The 23,149-nt window shown below is 45.2% G+C and overlaps 1 pseudogene; it reads left to right on the top strand.

Moving 5' to 3' along the window:
* Window positions 1-6,575: 6,575 nt before the first annotated feature.
* LOC130839453 (U6 spliceosomal RNA) lies at window positions 6,576-6,675 on the top strand (annotated as a pseudogene).
* Window positions 6,676-23,149: the final 16,474 nt, after the last annotated feature.

Genomic DNA, 23,149 nt, shown 5'->3' with positions numbered 1-23,149 from the left:
ACCTAGGAATAAACTTTTCTAAGGAGACAAAAGACCTGTACTCCAAAAACTATAGGATGCTAATGAAAGAAAGCAAAGATAACAGAACAGACAGAGACATATACCTTGTTCTTGGATTCAAAGAATAATGTCTGGACTTCCTAGGTGGTGCAGTGGTTAAGAATCCACCTGCCAATGCAGGGAACACGGGTTCAATCCCTGCTCCAGGAAGATCCCACGTGTCATGGAGCAACTAAGCCTGTGTGCCACAACTATTGAGCCTGTGCTTTAGAGCCCGTGAGCCACAACTATTGAGCCCATGTGCTGCAACTACTGAAGCCTATGCAACTTGAGCCCATGCTCTGCAACTACTGAAGCCCACGCACCTAGAGCCCATGCTCCACAACAAGAGAAGCCACCACAATGAGGAGCCCCCACACCACAATGAAGAGTAGCCCCCACTCGCCACAACCCTAACTAAGGTTAGGAAAGCCAGTGTGCAGCTATGAAAACCCAACACAACCCATAAATAAAATAAAATTAAATAAGTAAATAAGTAAATTTATTTTTTGAAAAAAGAATATCGTCAATTTGACTATACTACACAAAACAATCTATAGATTCAATGCAATCCCTATAAAATTACCAATGGCATTTTTCCAAGAGTTAGAACAGAAAATTTTACAATTTGTATGGAAACACAAAAGACCCCAAATAGCCAAAGCAATCTTGAGAAAGAAAAATTGAGTTAGAGGAATCAGGCTCCCTGACTTGAGACATTCCTACAAAGCTACAGTAATCAAAACAGTATGGTACTGGCACAAAAACAGAAATATAAATCAATGGAACAGGATAGGAACTCCAGAGATAAACCCATGAACCTACGGTTAACTAATCTATGACAGAGGAGGCAAGAATATACAATAAACAAAATACAGGCTCTTCAATAAGTGGCACTGGGAAAGCTAGAGGGCTACATGTAAAAGAATGAAATTAGAACACTCCCTAACACCATACACAGAAATAAATTCAAAATGGATTAAAGACCTAAATGTAAGGCCAGATACTATAAAACTCTTACAGGAAAACACAAGCAGAACACTCTCTGACATAAATCACAGCAGTATCTTTTTTGATCCACCTCCTAGAGGAACGAAAATAAAAAACAATAAACAAATGGGATCTAATTAAACTTAAAACTTTTCAGACAAAATAAACTTTAACACAAAGGCCATAAAGAAAGATAAAGAAGAACACTACTTAATGATAAAAGGATCAATACAAGAAGAAAATATTACACTTTTTAACATATATGCACCCAATATAGGAGCACCTAAATACATAAATACTAACAGACATAAAGAGAGAAGCTGATGGGAATACAATAAAAGTAGGAGTCTTTAACACCCCACTGACATCAATGGACAGATCTTCCAGACAGAGAATCAATAAGGCAACAGAGATCCTAAATGACACAGTTGAACAGTTAGGCTTAATTGATATTGTTAGGACATTACATCAAGAAACAAAAAACAAAAAAACTTTTGCACAGGGACTTCCCTGATGTCCAGGGGCTAGGACTCCATGCTCCCAATGCAGGGGGCCTGGGTTCAATCCCTGGTCAGGGAACTAGATCCCACATACTGCAACTAAGAGTTCACATACCTCAACTAAAGATCCCACATGCTACAACTAAAAGATCCTGCACGTGGCAACGAAGATCCTATGTGATGCAACTAAGACCTGGCACAGCCAAATAAGTAAATAAATAAATAAATATTTAAAACAAAAACAACTTTTGCACAGCAAAGGAAATCATAAACAAAATGAAAAGACAACCCACAGAATGTGGGGAAATATTTGCAAACAAAGCAACTGACAAGGGATTAATCTCTAAAATATATAAACAGCCCATACTGCTCAATATCAAAAAAACAAACAACCCAATCAAAAAATGGGTTAAAGATCTAAACATATTTCTCCAAAGAAGACATACAGATGGTCAAAAAGCACATGAAAAATCTAAACATCACTAATTATCAGAGAAATGCAAATCAAAACTACGACATATCTCCTCACACTGGTCAGAATGGCCATAATCAAAAAATCTACAAACAATAAATGCTGGAGAGGGTGTGGAAATAGGGAACCATCCTACACTGTTGATGGGAATGTAAATTGGTACAACCATTATGGATAACAGTATGGAGTTTCCATAAAAGACTAAATATAGAACTACCCATATGATCCAGCAATCCCACTCCTGGGTATATACCCAGAGAATACCATCATTTGAAAAGATACATGCACCCCAATGTTCACTACAGCACTGCTTACAATAAGCAAGACATGGAAGCAACCTAAATGTCCACTGACAGAGGAATGGATAAAGAAGATGTGGTACATATTTACAATGGAATATTACTCAGCCATAAAAAAGAATGAAATAATGCCATCTGCAGCAACATAGAAGGACCTAGAGATTATCATACTAAGTGAAGTAAGTCAGACAGAGAAAGACAAATATCATGATATCACTCATATGTGGAATCTAATTTAAAAAATTATATGAACTTATTTACAAAAGAGAAACAGACTCACAGATGTAGAAAACTTATGGTTGCCAAAGGGGATATGTTGGGGGAGAGAGAAATCAGGAGCTTAGGGGATGTCCCTGGTGGCACAGTGGTTAAGAATCCGCCTGAACAATGCAGGGGACACAGGTTTGATCTCTGCTCCAGAAAGATCCCACACGCTGTGGAGTAGCTAAGCCCATGCACCACAACTACTGAGCCTGTGCTCTATAGCCCACGAGCCACAACTATTGAGCCCATGTGCTGCAACTACTGAAGCCTGTGTGCCTAGAGCCCATGCTTCACAACAAGAGAAGCCACCGCAATGAGAAGCCTGCGCACCACAACAAAGACCCAATGGAACCTAAAAATAAATAAATGTATTAAAAAAATCAGGAGCTTGGGATTAACATACATGCACTACTATATGTAAGATAAATAACCAGCAAGGACCTACTGTATAGCACAGGGAACTCTACTCAATATTCTGTGATAACATATGAGAAAAGAATCTGAAAATGAATATAAGTGAATCACTTTGTGGTACACCTGAAACTAACATGACATTGTAAATCAACTATACTCCAATAAAATAAAAAAATAGATTTTGTGCAGCAGGAAGGAGAGAAGGGAGCTGATTGGCTGTTACTGGTGTGGGGGCCAGGCTCTGAATTGTTCTTACATCTGCCAAAATGCATCAACTGGCCAGTATCTCTAAAGACCCTAAAATCCATAACCTTCTTTTTCGTTTTGTTTTTTATTTATTTGCTGCATTGGGTCTTCATTGCTGTGCGCGGGCTTCCTCTAGTTGCAGAGAGCAGGGGCTACTCTTCATTGTGGTGCACAGGCTTCTCATTGTGGTGACTTCTCTTGTGGAGCACAGGCTCTAGGTGTGCATGCTTCAGTAGTTGTGGCATGTGGGCTCAATAGTTGTGGCTTGCGGGCTTTAGAGCACAGGCTCAATAGTTGTGGTGCATGGGCTTACTTTGCTTCAAGGCATGTGGGATCTTCCCGGACCAGGGATTGAACCTATGTCCCCTGCATTGGCAGGCAGATTCTTAACCACTGTGCCACCTGGGAAGCCCCACAACCTTCTTAAAGATCCATCCGAGCTACATGCTCATTCCCTCCAAGATACCACAGATCCTGCACCCCCTCGACCTTCCTCTGAACAGGGCAGAACCAAGAATCATGCCTCAGGAGGCGTCCCTGCTGCCATGGGAAAGGCTGACAAGGGTATCAAGGCCTCTAGTAGAGGAGAGAGAGGAGGGAAGGCAAAGAGCCCAGAGCCACTGGTGTTCATACCAGGGTCTTCCTCCCTCACTTGGACATTCACTGCCTGGTGCCTGCCCATTCTTCTATCATAGCAATCACTGGGAAGGCTCACAGTGAATGGAACACAGTAATGAGGCCCAACTGCTACTATGCAAAGTTGGCACAAGCCAATGGTGAGTGTTGTGCACCCAATTCCCCTGAGTATGTGGGAGAGGGGGTTTCCCCAAACCAACAGGCATTCTCAGGCATCAGCTAGGTGTCCTAAAATTCAACTAAATTCTGATGCTATCTAGCTAGAGATAACATGAGATTCCACAGTTTAGGGTTCAGTCTTCCAAGACTCCCCGCTCCTCAATTCAGAGGCCAGTCTTAAATCCTGGTTTTTACCTTTGCTTCTGACTCATGGCCTATCAATCAGAGGTTCCCACAACTCCCTCCCTTGAGTGCAATTAATTTGCTAGAGGAGCTCACAGAACTCAGAAAATCTGTTTACTCACTAGCTCACTGGTTTATTATAAGAGAATATAACTTAGGAACAGCCAGACCAGAGAGATGCACAGGGCAAGGTATGGGGAAGGGCAAAGAGCTTCCATGTCCCTTCAAGGGGCACCACTCTCCCAAAATCTCCACCTGTTTGCCAACCTGGAAGCTCTCCAAATCCAATACTTTTTGATTTCTATGGAGGCTTCATTACATAAACATGATTGATTAAGTCATGGGCTGTTGGTGATTGAACTTAATCTCCAGCCTCTCTCCCCTCCCTGGAGGTCACAGGTGGGGGGTGGCAGGTGGTGCTGAAAGCTTCAACCCTCTAATCATGTGGTTGGCTTCACTGGCAACTCACCTAAGCCCCCAAACTTAGTGAGTTCCAAAAGTCACCCTGTCAACAAAAGACACCTTTATGGCTCTCATCACATTGGAAATTCCAAGTCTTATGAGGTTCTTGGATTGAAAGAAGCAACATTGTCAAAAAGACTATACTACCCAAGGCAATCTACAGGTTCAATGCAATCCCTATCAAATTACCAATGGCATTTTTCACAGAACTAGAACAAAAAAAAATCTTAAAATTTGTTTGGAGGCACAAAAGACCCTGAATAGCCAAAGCAACCTTGAGAAAGAAAAACAGAGCTGGAGGAATCAGATTCCCTGACTTCAGACTATACTGTAAAGCCACAGTCATCAAAACAGCATGGTATTGGTACAGAAACAGAAATATAGATCAGTGGAACAGAACAGAAAGCCCACGCACCTAAGGTCAAGTAACCTACAGCAAAGAAGGCAAGAATATACAATGCTGAAAAGACAATCTCTTCAGTAAGTTGTGCTGGGAAAACTGGAAAGATACATATAAAAGAGTGAAATTAGAACATTCTCTACCACCATAACAGAAACAAACTCAAAATGGATTAAAGACCTAAATGTAACACCAGATACTATAAAATTCCCAGAGGAAAATCTAGGCAGAACACACTTTGACATAAATCACAGCAATATCTTTTTGGATCTGTCTCCTAGAGGAATGAAAAACAAAAATAAACAAATAGGACCTAATTAAATTTAACAGCTTTTACACAGCAAATGAAAGCATAAATAAAATGAAAAGACAACCTACAGAATGGGAGAAAATATTTGCAAATGATGCAACTGACAAAGTATTAATCGCCAAAATATACAAACAGCTTATACAACTCAGTATCAAAAAAACAAACAACCCAATCAAAAAGTGGGCATAAGATCTAAATAAACATTTCTCCAAAGACTTACAGATGGCCAAAAAGCACATTAAAAGATGCTCAACATCGCTAATTTTCAGAGAAATGCAGATGAAAACTACAATGACGTATCACCTCACACCAATCAGAATGGCCATCATCAAAAAGTCTCCAAACAGTAAATGCTGGAAAGGGTGTGGAGAAAAGGGAACCCTCCTTCACTGTTGGTGGGAATGTAAATTAGTACCACCACAATGGAGAACAGTATGGAGTTTCCTTAAAAAAAAATAAAAATAGAGTTGCCATATGATCCAGCAATCCCACTCCTGGGCATATATCCGGAGAAAACTATAATTCACAAAGATACATGCACTCCAGTGTTCACAGCAGCACTATTTACAGTAGCCAAGGCATGAAAGCAACCTAAATATCCAGTGACAGATGAATGGGTAAAGAAGATGTGGTACATATATACTCAGCCATAAAAAAGAATGAAGTAATGCCATTTGCAGCAACATGGATGGACTTAGAAATTATCATACTGGGACTTCTCTGGTGGTCGAGTGGGTAAGACTCTGTGCTCCCAAAGCAGGAGGCCCACGTTCAATCCCTGGTGGGGGAACTAGATCCTGCATGCATGCCTCAGCTAAAAGTCCACACACTGCAACTGAGAAGACTGCCTGCCACAACTAAGAAGCCCACCTGCTACTACTAAAAGATCCCGCATGCCACAACAAAGATCCTACATGCTGCAACTAAGACCCAGAGCAGCCAAAATAAATACATAAATATATTGAAAAAAAATTATCATACTAAATGAAGCCAAGTAGAGAAAGATAAATATCATATGATATCACTTATATGTGGAATCAAAGAAAAAAAAGATACAAATGAACTTATTTCCAAAACAGAGACTCACAGAGACATAGAAAACAACCTTATGGTTACCAAAGGGGAAAGAGGGATGGGGCAGAGAGATAAAATAGGAGGTTGGGATTAACATATACACACTGCTATTTATACAATTGAACGCTCGCTTCAGCATCACATATACCAAAATTGGAATGATACAGAGATTAGCATGGCCCCTGTGCAAGGAAGACCCACAAATTTGTGAAGCGTTCCTTATTTTTGTCCAGAGAACCTAGTGAAGGTGAAGATTCACCAAACAAGCTCTATACGTTGATTACCTATGTTCCTGTCACCACTTTGAAAAATCTACAGTTAATGTGGATGAAAACTAACTGCTGATTGTTGAATAAAGTTATAGACTTGCAAAAAAATAATTAAAATAAAATACAATAGATAACCAACAAGGACCTACTGTATAGCACAAGGAGCTATACTCAATGTTTTGTAATAACCTATAAGAGAAGAGAATCTGAATAAGGATATATGTATATATATATAATTGCTGTGCTGTATACCTGAAACTAACATGATATTGTATCAATAAATTAACTACACTTCAATTTTTAAAAAAATAACAAAAATGTCTTAGGAGCTCTGTGCCGCAAATGGGGATGAAGATCAAATATTTATTTATTATAAATCACAATATCACAGTTGTCAACCAAGAAATAGTGCAGGAGGCTGCAAATAAGAAAAGAGTTTATTGGGGGTCCTCACAATTGCAATTCAGGAGACACAGGTTCAAGTAAAACTAAGAGTGTTCCCAGGAAGAGAGTCAGAGCTTATACAGGCAAAAAGCCACAAGGTGAAAAGTTGCCTGGAAAGAATTGTGATCAGCTCTGACACAAGCTGGAAAACACTTGTCCTTAAGGAATCATGCATTATTTTAGGGCCAGGTCTGATAAGTAGATAGGCTATCATGAGTTATTTTAGGGTAAGGATCTGATAAGTCTCTTTAGTTTCTGGCAGATATTCTGAATGACTCCATTAGGATGGTAAGTGGTTCCATCCAGGCTGAGATGGGCATAAGTCACAATTCCTTACTGGCCTCCAGGCTCTCTTAGCAATGGCAACTGCACTTTCCTTTTCCTTTCACACAGTCCACCCCTGGGTCTTCAACACGGATCCCTTGTAGCAAAACGATCTTAAAAGTCAAAAAATACTGGCACGTTACCAGAATTCCATTTAGTCATTAATAACTATCCAGTCCACCAGCATTTCATATGAAAATGTCTCCCACAGTGAGGTTGAAACCGAGGGCAGCCAAGAGTTAGATGCCTTACTGGCTTAGTAGCATCCCATGACCTGCCCTCACCAATCCAGCTTATCCTAACTGTTGCTGCAAACTGCATACCCTCCAAGCTTCATGTAGCTTAGACACATAGCTTATAAGAGTCCTTTAACTGCCCCCAATAGAAAACACCTGTGATACAAGGGTCACTATAGTAACAGTTACTTACATTGTTTTTTAGGCACATGGAGTTAGCCTCACCAGGTTCAAACTGATTGGGACCACTGACCCTCCAGCTGGGCCTGCATGCATGTCCAATGGATGACTTTTTGATGTCAGGACCAAAATCTCCACCCTTGGATCATGCTAACACCATTTTCTGAACATGCGTCCCATGAAGAAACACGTAACTCAGATATGCCTGTACAGAGCAGCCACTACCTCACCTTTCTCCTGCCTCCAATCAGCTGGAAAGTCAGCTGATAGCCTTCTGGGAGTTCCCTTGTACATAACTTGTTGCTTTTCCCTTGTTCTTTTAAGATTCTCTATCTTTAATTTTTGCCATTGTAATTAGTGTGTCTTGAGGTGATTCTCTTTGGGTTGATCCTGCTTGGGACTCTCTGTGCTTCTTGGACCTGAATGTCTGTTTCCTTTCCCAGGTTAGGGAAGTTTTCAGTTACTCTATCTTCAAACAGTTCTCCGCCCCTTTCTCTCTCTCTTCACATGATCCCTATCCTGTGAATTTTAGTATGCTTGATGTTGTCCCAAAGGTCTCTTAAACTGTCCTTATTTCTTTTTATTTCTCCTTTTTTCTGTTCAGCTTCAGAGATTTACGTTACTGTATTGCAGCTCACTGATCTGTTCCTATCATCAAATCTACTTTTGATTCCTTCTAGTTTTTTATTTCAGTTATTGTATTCTTTATATTTATAAAGAACCACCAAACAGAGCTAAAGGCTCTTTGTTTAACTCTTTATTAAACTTTCCCCTGTTTTCATCCATTCATCTCTTGAGTTCTTTGATCATCTTCACCATCATTACCTTGAACTCTTTATTGAGTAGATGGCCTAGCTCCACTTTACTTAGTTCTTCTTCTGGGGTTTTATCCTGTTCCTTCGTTTGGAACATGTTCCTCTTGTTACCTCATCTTGCCTAATTTTGCTGTTTAGTTTTGGTATTTGGCAGGGGTGGGGGGGGTGTTTTTTTTAATCTTTTAAACAAGACTTTTATTAGTTATCTATTTTATACATATTAGCGTATATATGTCAACTCCAGTATCCCAATTCACCCCACTCCCCACGCCCCCAGCTGTTTTTATTTTTATGTATCTGGTACATTGGTAATGTTTCCTGACCTGAGAAGTGGCCTTTTGTAGGAGATGTCCTCAGCCTCCCAGTAGCACAGTCCCCTCTGCTCACCAGTTATAGGCTCTAGGGGTGCCCCTATGTCCATGTGGGCTCAATAGGTCCTTCTATTGTGGCGGGCTGACCACTATGGATGGTCTGGCAGGCATGCCTGGCCCCTGGTCCAGTTGGTAGCCAGGTCCCCCTTGTGTGGAGGCTGCTGGCCATGGTTGGTGGAGCTAGATGGCAAGGCGGCTGGCTGTGGAACCCTGGGAAGGAAGGACCCCGGGGCTAGTGCTGGCCCACTGGTGGGCAGAACAGGGTTCTAGGGTGAGTAGTTGCGGGGCAGAGGTTCCCAGATCTATTGTCAGCCTGTTGGTGGAGAGGGTCAGTTCCCGACACGGCTGGCTGCAGCTTCCAGGATATCCCAAAGCTGGTGTTGGCCCACCGGTAAGTGGGGCTGGAACCTGGGTGACGGGTCCAAGGTGTCTCGGAGCTGGTGTTGTCCTGATGGTGGGCAGAACTGGGTCCCAGGGTCTCTGGCTCCAGAGGCCTGGGGGTCCCAAAGCTGTTGTCAGTGCACTGGTGGTTGGGGCTGGATCCTGGGGCCACTGGATGAGGAGTCCAAGGTGTCTCAGAGCTGGTGTTGGCCTGCCAGGGGGTAGAGCTGGGCAACTGGGAGTTCTGGGCAACCCTGGGGATGGTTCTGGCCTGCTAGTGTGTTAGCTGGGTCCTAACAAGGCCCCAGCTCCTGGGGCTGGTGTCTCCTCACTGGTGGGTGAAACCAGGTCCTGGGACCTGTGCCAGCCCACTGGAAGGGACAGTCAGGTCCTAGGATCTCTGGCTGCAGGGCCCAGGGGTCCCAGAGCTGGTGTCAGCCCACTGGTGGGTAGGGCTGAGGCCCAGGACATCCTGAAGCTAGTGCTGGCTCACTGGTGGCTGGATCCAGGTCCCAGGGTCTCTACTGCAGGCCCCTGGGGGTGTCCCTGAGTTTGGATCCAGTTTTCATTGTGTGTGTAAGGAGATTTCCCCCACACCAAACAACTCACCTCTGAGGTCATCTACCTTAAGGTATAAGCAGCTTTGGGCAGGAAAGAGCTCTTTGCAGGAGGCCCCTTTGTCTTGTCACTTTAGCAAAGCTATATTCTAACTAATCTTAAGCCAGGCACCCCATGCTCTACTCATCTCCCGCCCAAGCACACCTTTCAAATCTTTTGATCACACAATACCGTGCCTAACCTGTTGGTTCTTTCCGTAGATCAAAGAAGTAGAAATGAAGAATAAGTAATTAACAGATGAGCAGATCTCTTCCCTAGCTTCCCCTTCAGTAATCTCTCAAACTGTGTGAACATGATGGCATCTAAAGAAAGATCACAAGGAGTCCATAAGCCTGCACACAGTGGGAGATGGCGACAAGTCTGATCTATTTCAATGATTACTGAGATCACTTCCCCTTTCCCTTTAAAAGCTTCCATGGCCAAGCAGAATCTTCAGAGTTAGATTTGGGACACGAGTCTGCCTTCTCCCTAGAATGCTAGCTTTCTGATTAAAAGGAACATTTTCCATTTCTACCAGCACTTGCTTCTTGAGTATTGATTTTCAAGCAGTGAGCAGCTAGACCTGAGTTTGGTAACAGAGATAGCCTCAGATTCCACAGTTTAAGGGTTCAGTCCTATCAGACAGCACCCCCACTCATTTCAGACTCCAGGCACTGGTCCACATTGTTACCTGTGCTTTTGAACAACCAGCTATAAATCAGAGGCTCCCATGACCCCCTCCTTGGGTTCAATTAATTTGCTAGAGTGGCTCACAGCACTCCAGAAACTCATTTTTACTCACTGAATTTCTTATATTAGAATATAGGTCAGCTGGAACAGAACAGTAGTCTGTTGAAAGTCCAGAAATAAACCTGCAAACTTACAGTCAATTAATCTTCAACAAAGGAGGCAAGAATACACAATGGAGAAAAGACAGTCTCTTCAGCAAGTGGTGCTGGGAAAGCTGGACAGCCGCATGTAAATCAATGAAGTTAGGACACGCCCCCACACCATACACAAAAATAAACTCAAAATAGCTTAAAGACTTAAATATAAGACATGACACCATAAAACTCCTAGAAGAGAACATTGGCAAAATGTTCTCTGACATAAATCGTAGCAATGTTTTCTTAGGTCTCCCCAAGGCAATAGAAATAAAAGCAAAAATAAACAAATGGAATCTAATCAAACTTACAAGCTTTTGTACAGCAAAGGAAACTATAGACAAAATGAAAAGACAACCCACACAAATGGGAGAAAATATTTGCAAATGATGAGACCAGCAAGGGCTTAATCTCCAAAATACATATAGCTCATACAGCTCAATATCAAAAAAACAACAACCCAATCAAAAAATGGGCAGAAGACCTAAATAGACATTTCTCCAGAGAAGACTTATATATAGCCAACAGGCACATGAAAAGATGCTCAACATCACTAATAATTAGAGAAATGCAAATCAAAACTACAATGAGGTACCACCTCACACGGGTCAGAATGGCCATCATCAAAAAGTCTACAAATAAATGCTGGAGAGGGTGTGGAGAAAAGGGAACCCTCCTATGTTGTTGGTGGGAATGTAAAGTGGTGCAGCCACTATGGAGAACAGTATGGAGGGTCCTCAAAAAAAAACCTAAAAATAGAGTTGCCATATGATCCAGCAATCCCACTCCTGGGCATATATCTGGATGAAACTATAATTCCAAAAGATACATGCACCCTAATGTTCATTGCAGCACTATTTACAATGGCCAAGACATGGAAACAACCAAAATGTCCATTGACAGATGAATGGATAAAGATGTGGTACATATATACAATGGAATATTACTTAGCCATAAAAAAGAACGAAATAATGCCATTTGAAGCAAGGTAGGTGAACCTAGAGATTACTTTCTGAAGTCAAAAAGACAAATACCAAATGATATCACTTATACATGAAATCTAAAATAGGACACAAATGAACTTATCTATGAAACAGACTCACAGACATAGAAAACAAACTTGTGGTTGCCAAGGGGGTGGGGGGGAGGGATGGATTGGGAGGTTGGGATCAGCAGATGCAAACTATTATATAGAGAATACATAAACAAGGTCCTACTGTGTAGCACAGGGAACTATATTCAATATCCTGTGATAAACCATATGGAAAAGCATATGAAAAAGAATGTGTGTATATATATATATAACAGAATCACTTTGCTGTACAGTAGAAATTAACACGACATTGTAAATTAACTATACTTTAATAAAAATTAAAAAAAAAAAAAAGAATATAACTCAGGAGCAGCCAGCTGGAAGAGATGCACAGGGCAAGGTCTGGGGAAGGGCATGGCGTATACATGCCCTCTCCAGGTGCACCACTCTCCCTGAATCTCCACATGTTCACCAGCCCGGGAGCTCTCCAAACCCTGTCCTTCTGGGGTTTTACGGGTGCTTCATTACATAGGCATGGTTGATTCAATCTCCCTGAAGGTCAGATCCCTCTAATCACGATTGGCTCCTCTAGCAACCAGCTCCCAACCTTAGGTGAGTTCCAAGTCACCTCATTAACATAAAAAAAGACACCTTGGGATTTACCTGGTGGTGCAGTGGTTAAGAATCTGCATGCCAATTCAGGGGACGTGGGTTCGATCCCTGGACCAGGAAGATCCCACATGCTGTGGAACAACTAAGCCCATGTGTCACAACTACTGAGCCTGTGCTCTAGAGCCCATGAGCCACAACTATTGAGCCCACATGCCACAACTACTGAAGCCCACATGCCTAGAGCCCGTGCTCCGCAGCAAGAGAAGCTACCACAATGAGAAGCCCGTGCACCACAACAAAGAGTAGCCCCCAACTTGCCGCAACTAGAGAAAGCCCGTGCAGCAATGAAGACCCAACACAGGCAATAAATAAATAAATAAATAAATAAATAAATAAATAAATAAATAAATAAATAAATAAATAAATAAATTTATATTTAAAAAAAAGACACCTTTATGACTCATCACTTCAGAAATTCTAAGAGTCTTAGGAGGAGCTCTGTGCTGGAAGTGGGGATGAAGACCAGATATTGGTGTGTTATAAATCACAGGATCACAAATGGGTTTATCATTTCCATGACCATAGTGACCCAAATGACCCCATCATTCCCAATCCTGAAGAGGCCCAATTTGACACTCAATCCAGAGAATTCTTTTTACAGGGCACTCCCCCTAGTTACAAGGCAGCAGGACTACATTTTATTGGGATGCTGAAACCATCCGAAAAGCACTGGAGGGCGTAGACGTGGTTGCTAGACACTGAGGAGATTCCCACCCAAAGGCCCCCATACTTCAGATTAATTCGGGAAAATCTCACTAAAATGGAGCCAAGAGGCCAGTAGGGGGAGCTCTCACCCACATACCGCTCCACCATCACTACAGACCTTGACAGGAAGATACTTGATTGGCATCTCCCACAGGAAGTGACAGTACCACCTCCAGCAGGAGGAAGATTTTCTCCTTGCCTGGCAGCAGCTCAGCCGATGAGAGACTGTCCCCACTCAACCATGAAAACCCACTATACTTCAAACTCCCCATTTCCCCCAGTGAACTTTTTGTTTATAACAACCCCTCCCAACGTCCCCTTCTCCTCTAGGAAAGAGGTTCTTCTCCTTTGTTCTACTGAACTTGCATGTGGTTTGCCACAGTTGCATGTCCCAAATTGCAATTCGTGGCTGTTCTCGAGTAAAGCCAATTCTGATGAGCTGTTTTACTGTTGTAGGTTATAGATGCATGGCCCTCTACGCCAGTGGCCTTGGAAGGGTCTCCCTTGAACAAATGTCTCTCAACAAAAAAAGGTTGCCCACTACCTCTTCAATAAACCCCCAACTTAATTTTGCCACTTATGGGACTACTTAGGCAAGCCTCTACTGGGAGTTCCAAAAACTCAGGGATCCTGGCCACTTGATCTCTGGACAGCCAGTCTCTAAACTCCAGGCCCTGAAACCTGCATTCTCCAGCTACAACGCCACTCTGCTGTCCACCTTCTTGCCACACAGCCACATTCTGACCCTGACCCTGACCCCAGTACTCCCTCTGCCCCTTTCCCTAACCTCCAGGACTGGCAGCTACCTAAGCCCCTACCCCAGAAAACTGGCAGTTCCCTGGGGCTTGTCCCACCCCCTGAAGACAATCACCCTCATACCACTCTGGTGGTCCACTGGGACAATAAAAATTCAGTCCTTTTGGCCTTATTAGGCGCTGGGGCCCAAGTCACTGTCATTCAAGGCAATTCCTCTAAATTCCTCAAAAGGAAGTCCTTTGCCTATAAATCAAAGGTGTACAAACCCATTCGGATGTAACTATTGGGACCATTCACCTCAAGCAGCTAGCTTCCTCTGGTGGTGGCCCCCCTGGTTTTTTCTTTTCCTATTACAGGCATGGACCAACAGACACAGCACCATGCCCCATGGACTAAGCCCAAGCTCTTGGCCTTTCTGGTAGGACTCGCCAATTGGACACCTGTAACTCTTCCTCAGGGGCAAGAGCGTAAACACTCCCCAGTACTGATTTAACCAGGGCACTGGAAGCCCCTGCCCTATCAATAAAGATACACTTGAGCTGAGAGCATCAGGCCCACAGTCTTCTGTGCAGTCGCCCCATCTGGCTGGGGCTTATGCCAGCCACTGATGACGGCAACTCCCCACTGACAATGGAAACCTCAGTGCTCAGGTCACCCCAGTTAAGGCTCCGATTCCTAATATCATAGAACTGAGGACATACAACGGGTCCAAGGAGCATCCTCCGCGGGCATCAACCTACTCACACGTCCTATTCTGTTCCCGTCATGGAGGAATCCCAGGCCCAATTTGCTTCCACTTTTGAAGGGGCTCAGTTTACATTCACCATTGGAGGAGTGCCATTTTTGGCATTACAGTGAGGACATTAGGCTGAGGGGTCCCTCTGAGGAAGCGGAACAGTGACTTCACCCTCTCAGAGACTACCTACTGGGCTGTCACCTCCCACAAGATCCAAGGCCCAGCCTCGTCTGTCAGATTTCTGGGCCTCATCTGCTCCTCTGGGGGCTGAGGAATTGAACACCAACTGCTCACCCCTAAACCGCCTACCACACTCAGACCAGCACCACACGTATTAGGCCCTTTCAAGCTCTGGAGGCAACGCACCCCCCATCTCTCACTAATTCTACCCCCCCACACGCAATCACACGCCAGTCTGCCGCCTTCCACTGGGGTGAGCCGGCGCTGTGCTTTGGAAGCTGCCCAGCAGGGAGTCCAGCAACCCTTACCTTTAGTTCCTGGCCCCCCCAAACACCCCCCACCCCGCCACTGGCTCCACAGTGTGAATTGAGTTCTTGACCACACCCAACTACACCTCCTGGTGCCACTCAGCCAACATGAGTCCATCTGGCTTCCTATGCTTTTATTGTTTGTGTGTGTGTGTGGTATTATTGTTATTCAGTTGCATTATATATCATACAAATGCAACAATAAATTGTTACAATTATTACTTTATATAATTGTTTTTTGTTTTTGTTTTTTACACATCTTCCTATGCCGTTTTGCACTAAGCACCTAATCCAGCCAGCAGCCAATACACTCCCCCTTGAGCGCCGGCTATTGGACTCTTTTAGTAACTGAGCTGCTAACTAGCCTCCACCCAGTACTACTCATTTTATTGGGCTTTGCTTTATTACACTTTGCAGATATTGTATTTTTTACAAATTGAAGGTTCCTGGCAACCTTGTATCAAGCAAGTCTATTAGCGCCATTTTTCCAACAGCATTTGCTCACCTCGTGTGGTGTCACATTTTAATAATTCTCATGGTGTTTCAGATTTTTTCATTGTTATTATATTTGATATGGTGATCAATGATCTTTTTACTGCTGCAAAAGGATTACAACTTGCTGAAGGCTCAGACAATGATTAGCATTTTACAACAATAAAGTATTTTTTAATTAAGGCACACATTCAAAACATTGTACTTTTTAGACAATGCTATCGCACACTTCTGTGTAGTGCAAGCATGACTTTTTTTACCTTTTTTATTGAAGTATAGTTAATTTACATGTTGTGTTAGTTTCAGGTGTAAAAACATAACTAAAAAAATTTTTTAATGGTTCTTTATTCATAAACTTGATGCAAGTTTACAAAATTTACTGTGCATCACCAAATAAATCTGCAATGAAAAATAAAGTAAAAAAAAATACCCAAACCAAAAAACAAAGCATGCCAAATGTGCAGCTGTCAATCTGCTAGCCATCAGGATATTAAAGAATTCAATCATATATTCAAGATTTTGCCTGAGGTTTAAGGAACTTTAATGCATTAAAGAACTCTGCCTTGTCCAGAAATAGACACAGATGTAGAGAACAAACATATGGACACCAAGTGGGGAAAGCGGGGGTAGTTGGGGGGAAATGAATTGGGAGAGTGGGATTGCCATATATACATTACTAATGAGAAAAAAAATCAAATTGTACACTTTAAATATACGCAGTTTATTCTATGTCAAAAAAATTTAAAAAAAAAAGAACTCTGCCTTGTCACTTGTTATCTGAGCAACTGGCAATCAGAACTTTATACAAATAAAACATAACTTTTATATGCACTGGGAAACACCCAGATTCAAGTGACTCACTTTATTGCATTACTTGCTTTATTTTGATGGTCTGGAACCAAAGCCACAGTATCTCCGAGGTCTGCAGGCACTCTGTACACGAGTTCGTGTAAGGCCCTGCGTTAGAGGTGCCTCCCAGCAGAAGCTCAGCACGGCCACAGGTGCCTCTTCGGTAAAATGGAAATGGTACCTTCAGGTGAGCGTTAAACCTGACACCAAATGCCTTTCCAAATTACTGGAGGATGTGGCTTCCCCCACGCTCAGCCCCTCAGCCCAGAGCCTTGAGGAAGTGATCGCAGCACACCTGCTTCCCCCTCCTCTGGCTCATCGGGGAGCCCCTTGGGACCAACTGCCTGAGCTGGGCAGGAGTCGGTGTTCTTCACCAGAGGCAGCGCCACCACGGTGGGCAGTGCCCCTCGCTGGAGGCCACCCCTCCCCCCAACTCCCTCACCCACCCTGTCCCCGACCCAGGCACCTCTAGTTGAGAAGCGTGCCCCCAGCTCAGCCCACTGGGCAGAACCTGCGTCTGTTCACCGAGCCCTTAGGGAGGTTGTAGAAGGGGGCCGTTCATAGATCCACATTTTCACAGATTCCTGGGTTGTTGCTAAGGCCCTGGTGGTTTGATCAATAGCTAAAGGACAATTTTCTCATATAAGGCAAGCCCAGGTAGGGGGCCCAGAGATAGCAAAGGCCCCGGTTCTATCATTGTTACTCCCGTTTCCGCACGTCATAACCCCTCCACACCGCTGAGTCCTCCTCAACGATATCACACACCCCCTAAGCCCTCCACACCCCACCCGGTACAGACCCTTCCCGCCTGCCCCAGAAGTGGGCCTCATGACCTGGACGCAGCGGGAATTCACATCTTAACACCTTGGGTTCAAGGGAGGGGAACCCCCTCTCCTCAGCAGCCGCCAAGCTACAATAGACGATTGCATCCTCTGCTCCCAGAGCAAACAAGGGAGGCCATGCAGATGGGGACAGGTTCCCGGGAGACCCTCCACTCCCGCCGGCAGATGGGTTTCCTCGGCCGCTGCCCCTCCTGCAGCCTAACCCCTCTGCGCGACCCCCACTCGGGATTCCTCCTCAAACAGGCCTTTCTTGACTACATTTGTCTTGTGCCCTTTGCATCACCAGACATTATTGACTCTGACCCCGGGACCCACTTTGCTGGCTTCACCAAGCATGAGAACGGCCTTTTTTCTCCTTTTTTCTTTTTTTCTTTTGGCTACGCTGTGCTGTGCTCAGTGGCTTTCGGGATCTTAGTTCCCCGAGCAGGGACTGAATCCGAGTTGGCAGTGAAAGCGCTGCATCCAAACTACTGGACCACCAGGGAATTCCCAGAATGGCCTCCTTAAAGAGGCTCTCCTTACCTTGCTGTCAAGCAAGCAGTCCCTGAAATGGACCAAGCTAGGTCCCCATCTTGCTTCTCACCCACTGGGCTTCTTACCCGTGTAACAATTACTGTCCCCCCCCACCCACCCCAGAAGTGCCACATTCAGTTATCTCTGGCAGTTCTCAAGCTTGCAGCCTCCAAGACAGTGTCCTTCTTATTCTGTCCTCTGACACCACTTCCCCCCTTCTGCTCCAGTTTTTCTATCATTCATCATCTGCTTCATGCTGGTTACCTGATCAACGGCAGATAGTCCAATGTGACCCCTCACCACTGCGTGTCCCCCAGGCCAGAAGCCCAGCAAAGTAGCGCGAGATCATTTCTTCTGAAACCCTGACAGTGGAGGGGCCACCTCCATGGTGGCCGCTCTCCTTGTTTATAGAGGCTACAAGTGCTGGTGAATGACACTAGATCCCCTACTAATTCACAGGAAGTAAAAATTATTGCCTGGGGACCAATCTCTGGCACAGTTTGAGTGTCTGAAAGAGGGAAACAAACTCTCTGCTTGGTAGATTTGAGTCAAACTTGAAAATGAGAATATGGCAAGAAAGCTACAAGTCGTGGCCGTACCCCCATGCTCAACGCGGTAACCCACAACCCACAGCTTTCTCCCCGAGAACCACCACACTCAGCTGTTCATCCATCCTATACAAATAGCTCAGCCACAGGACCAACGCCACCCCATCCACCCAAGCTCATCAAGCATCAGTACTCTACGTGGCTGTGACTACTCTTATGACTCTGCCGGGGTGATGGGGTTACTGGTAGACCCCTCGGGCCAACCATCATGCAGATCCAGTGCTGGAACATACCACTCCCGCCTGCGCCTGCACCACGGGGTAGAGAAGTGGGGAATGTTGGAGAGCCCTATTGGAAGGGCTCAGGCCACTATGCCACCCAGCCTTGGGCAAGGGATGGAATCCCTTTATAGGCAATGGTCATTTGGAAGCAGTGTCTGATACTCACTTCCAGGTTCCTATGCATGGAACACTGCTACCAGCTAGCCCTGCCGGTACTAAAACTCCTCTGGTTATGGGGACTGTGCTCCCATGGTTTGTCCTTTGCCCTCACGGGTCAGTCCCAGGAAATAGCATCCCTAAGATCCCCTCTGGCCTGGAATATAAACACACACAGGATCTTCACGTGCTTTGGATGAGCTCCTCGGGGAACGAAAGGGCAGCTGCCTGTCCTGTGGCTGGACGTGTCCCTGAAGACCCTGGGGAGCTCTTCACAGTTTGGTCCCCTAGGAACTGCCTCAGTCCCCAGGGAAGCCTCCAAGTCACATCAGGGTAGCCTACACCCAGCCCATGACCAATACCCCAACTGACAGCCACATGGGAGGGTCGCCCACTGCCTGGGTGACCACCTCTCCACAACACCTCCCCTCCGAGTGAGATGGACTCATCGCTGGAGAGGACACCATCTCAGATGACATGGCTCCAGCCCAAGTTCACCGCTAGAGATGCCCATGACTCCTGTGCCAGAGATGACACCCCAGGGACATACTACCACGTCGGACACCTCACCACCTGCCCAGATGTTGAAATATTGCTTGGTGTTACCCAAATCTTTGAATATATTCCCAGGGTCCTGGAGATCACGGATCTATTTTCATGGCTAGACGCTTTAAGTTTGGGACAACAGCTGTGAACTGCTTTTCAGGATGCATGTATAGGATTTGCACACTTAGGATTTAGAGGTGTACTTTGTTAGTTACAACCTGCCCTACCCGACTTTTAACTTATCTGCTACCCAGGCTGTTAGTGTCCTTACCATTGACTCCAATGCCTCAGCATCACTGGGTGGACTGTAGTGTAAGTATCAGACAGCTAGGGCTTTTTCTGTTTTTTTGTTTCTGTTTGTTTGTTTAATTTTAGGGCTTCCCTGGTGACACAGTGGTTAAGAATCTGCCTGCCAATGCAGGGGACATGGGTTCAATCTCTGGTGCAGGAAGATCCCACATGCCAAGGAGCAACTAAGCTTGTGTACCACAACTACTGAGCCTGTGCACCACAACTACTGAGCCTGTGCTCTGGAGCCCAAAAGCCACAACTATTGGGCACACGTGCCACAACTACTGAAGCTTGTGTGCCTAGAGCTCGTGCTCCACAAGAAAAGCCACTACAAGAGAAGCCCATGCACTGCAACAAAGAGTAGCCCCCACTCTCTACTAGAGGAAGCCCGTGCGCAGCAACGAAGACCCAACGCAGCCAATAAATAAATTTAAAAAAAATTTTTAATGCAAGCACCTGACAAACTTTTGATTGCCAAGACATCTACTTCAAAGACAACTATGCCAAATAAACACATTGCCAGTCGCACGAGGAGATAAAGAGCCAGCCTACCCCCATGTGATGCTGCAGCTGCTGGGTTGAAGACCCCACTTTGAGAACCCTGCTCGTGATTAAGAGCAGGGCTTTGTCAAGTAAACAGGTGAATCCAGTGGAGCACACGTAATTAGCTTCTAGCAGAGGGGACGCGAGGCCCGTGAGAGCTCGGAGGAGGAAGCAGCTAGCTTTGGTGGAGGCAAAGGAGGCCTGATACAAATTCCAGGCGCCACAGAATGCCAAGTTGTTTCCTGAGGCCACTTGGCCGGCTGGTCACCTGTCCTTGATTTCTTTCAATCCCACAGACTAAGCAGGGCCCCTGTTAGCAGTCCATCTATTCTGCCCCAGGGCTTCCAGGCCGTCCTCACCATCCCCATCGCTCTGTGGACCAGGACCGGCTGCCCCTCCCACCTTGCCGCCATCATGGTAACTGCCTCCTCCTGGCCGTTACCTGTAGCAGCATCTCCTACCGCCCAGCCTGGCCTAGAGAGGGGAGCAGGAGATGAACTTCTCAGCCAGGCTGGTGCCCCTCCCCCCAGCACATTCCTTCCTGCTCTGGTGCGTCTTCCAGACCTTCCAGTGGAACAGTCACCCACTGGGCGTCTCGCTTTACAAAGCACGGCCACCCTACCATGCCCGCTTCTCTCAGCCTTAAGTCCCTTCTTCCACCGTCTGACATGCTCATTCTTGCATCCGGCCCTCATTTAATGGGGTCCTAGTTTCTGGCTTCTAGGAGCCATCCAGGCAGTATGTTGGTACCATCCCTGGGGGACCCGGCTAGGGTGTTAAATCCTATATCCTGGGAGAGGCTCCCAAATCAATAAGCTCTCCCTTATCCGATCTCATGTTCTGACCCCGCTCGACCCAGGGCTCACCTGGCCTTGCTGGCAAGGTCCTGCAGCTCCCTTAGGACAGTTTCTTTCCTCCTTTATCAGACCCAGCACAGCTTCAAGGCCAGGAGTGGAGGTGGGGCTGATGCTGGGGGAGCCTGTGGTTCTGCAGGGCCCTGACCCTGGCCTAGCAGACCTGCCTGGGGCTGGGGGGCGGTAGGCAGCTCCTTCTGTGCTCCCAAGGAGGCCCTCTGGCCCTCACACCTAGCTTTTAATTGCCAATGAATCACTATGAGCTTTTTCTTTTCTTTTTCTGAAGCCTGTTTCACCAGCCTTACAGTTTCTCCCTGCTCCCACATTTCTCAAACTCCTGACATGTGAAACTCACTAGTGAATTCTCTCCCACCCCACTACCATCCCAGTTCGTCAGGGGTGAAAGTTTTAGCAATTTCATTGTTACCTTGTGCCGCAGGCAGTGCACCTCCTACCAAGGGTGAAGGGGGTTCTCATGGCCAGCCAGCAGAAAGCGGTCCAGCTCCAGAATCCCGTCCTAGCATCTGCTCTCTGGAGTCCACCCACTCCTGGTACCAGCAGTCATAATTTGAGCTTCCAGGGAGCGGACTCTGAGATGAAGGTTAGCACCAGGAAGTGCATCCGGCAGTGCTTCCAGGATCAAAACCTGGGAAGGGAAGGGATGGGCCTTTAAAACCCTGCTGACCAATCAGGGATGTGGGCTGCACAGAAAGGCGGCATGACCTTGGCCAGGATGATTCTCTGCAGCTGAGGAAACTGCCAGAGGGGACTGACAGCTGAGGGCTGTCTGCTGGCAACACGCCCTGCACCTGGGATGTCGGTCAGCCCTGGAGGGGAGTGTGGGCAGCTCATCATGGTGTCCACCAGCTGTGGGTACGGATGCAGGCTAAGGGATGGGTGAACAGTGTGACACTCTCCAGATGTGAATAATGACCATTCTCCTCTGATCGGTCCAGACATTTCAGTTAAGTAGGAAGTTGGATCATCTGTAGACAGAGAAGGTTGGCAGCACGCACTAACTGTGTCTAACGCAGAACAGAAACGCTGTATGGGCCAAGTCAGAAAGAGAAAGACAAATACTTTATGCTATCACTTACATGTGGAATCTAAAATATGATGCAAATGAACCTGTCTATGAAACAGAAACAGAGTCAGGGACATAGACCACAGACTTGTGGTTGCCAAGGGGGAGGAGGGTGGGAGAGGGACAGATTGGGAGTGTGGGGTTAGCAGATGCAAACTATTATATATACACTAGATAAACAGCAGGGAACTGTATTCAATATCCCGTGATAAACCATATGGAAAAGAATATGAAAAAGAATATATATGTAAAACTGGATTACTTTGCTGTACAGCAGAAATTAACACAACATTGTAAATTAACTACACTTCAATTTAAAAATTAAAAATAAAGAGCTTCCTAGGTGGCGCGGTGGTTAAGAATCTGCCTGCTAATGCAGGGGTACATGGGTTCCATCCCTGGTCCAGGAAGATCCCACATGCTGCAGAGCAACTAAGCCTGTGCGCCACAACTATCAAACAAAGACCCAACACAGCCAATAAATAAATAAATAAATTTTTAAAAATTAAAAATAAATAGTTTAAAAAAAAAGAAAGAAAAATCATGCTGTATGAGGCAGCCTCAGCAGGGCCCATTAAGCAGACGCTGCCCTACAGTGGGTCTGTTTGCAAACGGAGACTCCCGATTAATCATGGAATTTTTTTAACTATACTTTTCAGTGTAACACCTAATTGGAAACCACTTGGGTATGCAAATCTACTTTTGCAACTGCAATTTTTTATGAAATTGAAATACAGATCAAGTATTCCTGATGAAAATTTAGCATCCTAATTGAGATGTGCTATAAGTGCAAATTACACACTGGACTTCA

Source organism: Hippopotamus amphibius, chromosome 16 (assembly GCF_030028045.1).
Source record: "Hippopotamus amphibius kiboko isolate mHipAmp2 chromosome 16, mHipAmp2.hap2, whole genome shotgun sequence".
Classification (NCBI taxonomy): domain Eukaryota; kingdom Metazoa; phylum Chordata; class Mammalia; order Artiodactyla; family Hippopotamidae; genus Hippopotamus; species Hippopotamus amphibius.
This window is presented reverse-complemented; position numbering and strand designations above follow the sequence as displayed.